The sequence below is a fragment of the Coregonus clupeaformis genome, unplaced genomic scaffold (genome assembly GCF_020615455.1).
Source record: "Coregonus clupeaformis isolate EN_2021a unplaced genomic scaffold, ASM2061545v1 scaf3422, whole genome shotgun sequence".
NCBI lineage: Eukaryota > Metazoa > Chordata > Actinopteri > Salmoniformes > Salmonidae > Coregonus > Coregonus clupeaformis.
Window position 1 is genome coordinate 43,730 of NW_025536876.1, and position 3,856 is coordinate 47,585.

The following is a 3,856-nucleotide window of genomic DNA, read 5'->3' on the forward strand; positions in this document are numbered from 1 at the left end:
GTCTTTATCCTGTCTTATGGGGTATTATCCTGTATTTATCCTGTCTTATGGGGTATTATCCTGTATTTATCCTGTCTTATAGGGTATTATCCTGTATTTATCCTGTCTTATGGGGTATTATCATGTCTTATGGGGTATTATCCTGTCTTATGGGGTATTATCCTGTATTTATCCTGTCTTATGGGGTATTATCCTGTATTTATCCTGTCTTATTGGGTATTATCCTGTATTTATCCTGTCTTATGGGGTATTATCCTGTATTTATCCTGTCTTATGGGGTATTATCCTGTATTTATCCGGTCTTATGGGGTATTATCCTGTCTTTATCCTGTCTTATGGGGTATTATCCTGTATTTATCCTGTCTTATGGGGTATTATCCTGTATTTATCCTGTCTTATGGGGTATTATCCTGTATTTATCCTGTCTTATGGGGTATTATCCTGTATTTATCCTGTCTTATGGGGTATTATCCTGTATTTATCATGTCTTATGGGGTATTATCCTGTCTTATGGGGTATTAACCTGTATTTATCCTGTCTTATGGGGTATTATCCTGTCTTATGGGGTATTAACCTGTATTTATCCTGTCTTATGGGGTATTGCGTGTAGATTGATGAGGGGAAAAAAACAATTTAATCAATTTAAAAATAAGACTAAATTAACAACATGTGGAAAAAGTAAAGGGGTCTGAAAACTTCCTCAATGCCCTGTATGTATCATTCCACTATGTGCTACATCCTCAATTTAAAACATCCTGTAGATGCAATACATCCTGTATTTAAAACATCCTGTAGATACAATACATATTGTATTCAAAACATCCTGTAGATGCAATACATCCTCTATTTAAAACATCCTGTAGATGCAATAAATCCTGTATTTAAAACATCCTGTAGATGCAATACATCCTGTATTTAAAACATCCTGTAAATGCAATACATCCTGTATTTAAAACATCCTGTAGATGCAATACATCCTGTATTTAAAACATCCTGTAGATGCAATACATCCTGTATTTAAAACATCCTGTAGATGCAATACATCCTGTATTTAAAACATCCTGTATATGTAATTCATCCTGTATTTAAAACATCCTGTAGATGCAATACATCCTGTATTTAAAACATTATGTAGATGCAATACATCCTGTATTTAAATCATCCTGTAGATGATATACATCCTGTATTTAAAACATCATGTTGATGCAATACATCATGTATTTTAAAACATCCTGTAGATGCAATACATCCTGTATTTAAAACATCCTGTAGATGCAATACATCCTGTATTTAAAACATCCTGTAGATGCAATACATCCTGTATTTAAAACATCCTGTAGATGCAATACATCCTGTATTTAAAACATCCTGTAGATGCAATACATCCTGTATTTAATACATCCTGTAGATGCAATACATCCTGTATTTAAAACATCCTGTAGATGCAATACATCCTGTATTTAAAACATCCTGTAGATGCAATACATCCTGTATTTAATACATCCTTTAGATGCAATACATCCTGTTTTAAAACATCCTGTAGATGCAATACATCCTGTATTTAAAACATCATGTTGATGCAATACATCTTGTACCTAAAACATCCCGTAGATGAAATTCATCCTGTATTTAAAACATCCTGTTGATGCAATATATCCTGTTTTTAAAACATCCTGTAGATGCAATAAATCCTGTATTTAAAACATCCTGTAGATGCAATACATCCTGTTTTTAAAACATCCTGTAGATGCAATACATCCTGTTTTTAAAACATCCTGTAGATGCAATACATCTTGTATTTAAAACATCCTGTAGATGCAATACATCCTGTATTAAATACATCCTGTAGATGCAATACATCCTGTATTTAAAACATCCTGTAGTATGCAATACATCCTGTATTTAAAACATCCCGTAGATTAAATTCATCCTGTATTGAAAACATCCTGTTGATACAATACATCTTGTATTAAAAACATCCTGTAGATGCAATACATCTTGTATTCAAAACATCCTGTAGATGCAATACATCCTCTATTTAAAATTTCCTGTAGATGCAATACATCCTGTATTTTAAAACATCTGCATTTAAAATATCCTGTATTTAAAACATCCCGTAGATGCAATACATATTGCATTTTAATACATCCTGTAGATGCAATACATCCTGTATTTACAACATACTGTAGAAGCAATACATCCTGTATTTAAAAGATCCTGTAGATGCAATAAATCCTGTATTTAAAACATCCTGTAGATGCAATACATCCTGTATTTAAAACATCCTGTAAATGCAATACATCCTGTATTTAAAACATCCTGTAGATGCAATACATCCTGTATTTGAAACATCCTGTAGATGCAATACATCCTGTATTTAAAACATCCTGTAGATGCAATACATCCTGTATTTAAAACATCCTGTATATGTAATTCATCCTGTATTTAAAACATCCTGTAGATGCAATACATCCTGTATTTAAAACATTCTGTAGATGCAATACATCCTGTATTTAAATCATCCTGTGGATGCAATACATCCTGTATTTAAAACGTCATGTTGATGCAATACATCATGTATTTTAAAACATCCTGTAGATGCAATACATCCTGTATTTAAAACATCCTGTAGATGCAATACATCCTGTATTTAAAACATCCTGTAGATGCAATACATCCTGTATTTAAAACATCCTGTAGATGCAATACATCCTGTATTTAATACATCCTGTAGATGCAATACATCCTGTATTTAAAACATCCTGTAGATGCAATACATCCTGTATTTAAAACATCCTGTAGATGCAATACATCCTGTATTTAATACATCCTTTAGATGCAATACATCCTGTTTTTAAAACATCCTGTAGATGCAATACATCCTGTATTTAAAACATCATGTTGATGCAATACATCTTGTACTTAAAACATCCCGTAGATGAAATTCATCCTGTATTTAAAACATCCTGTTGATGCAATACATCCTGTTTTTAAAACATCCTGTAGATACAATACATATTGTATTCAAAACATCCTGTAGATGCAATAAATCCTGTATTTAATACATCCTGTAGATGCAATACATCCTGTATTTAAAACATCCTGTAGATGCAATACATCCTGTTTTCAAAACATCCTGTAGATGCAATACATCCTGTATTTAAAACATCCTGTAGATGCAATACATCTTGTATTTAAAACATCCTGTAGATGCAATACATCCTGTATTTAATACATCCTGTAGATGCAATACATCCTGTATTTAAAACATCCTGTAGTATGCAATACATCCTGTATTTAAACATCCCGTAGATTAAATTCATCCTGTATTGAAAACATCCTGTTGATACAATGACATATTGTATTCAAAACATCCTGTAGATGTCATCTTGTATTCAAAACATCCTGTAGATGCAATACATCCTCTATTTAAAATTTCCTGTAGATGCAATACATCCTGTATTTACAACATACTGTAGAAGCAATACATCCTCTATTTAAAAGATCCTGTAGATGCAATAATCCTCATTTAAAAACATCCTGTAGATTAGAGAGCATCCTGTATTTAATACATCTTGTAGGTGCAATACATAATGTATTTAAACATCCTGTATTTTAAACATCCTGTAGATGCAATACATCCTGTATTCAAAACATCCTGTAGATGCAACACATCCTATATTGAATACATCCTGTAGATGCAATAAATCCTGTAGATGCAATACATCCTTTATTTAATACATCCTGTAGATGCAATACATCCTGTATTTAATACATCCTGTAGATTCAATACATCCTGTATTCAAAACATCCTGTAGATGCAACACATCCTATATTGAATACATCCTGTAGATGC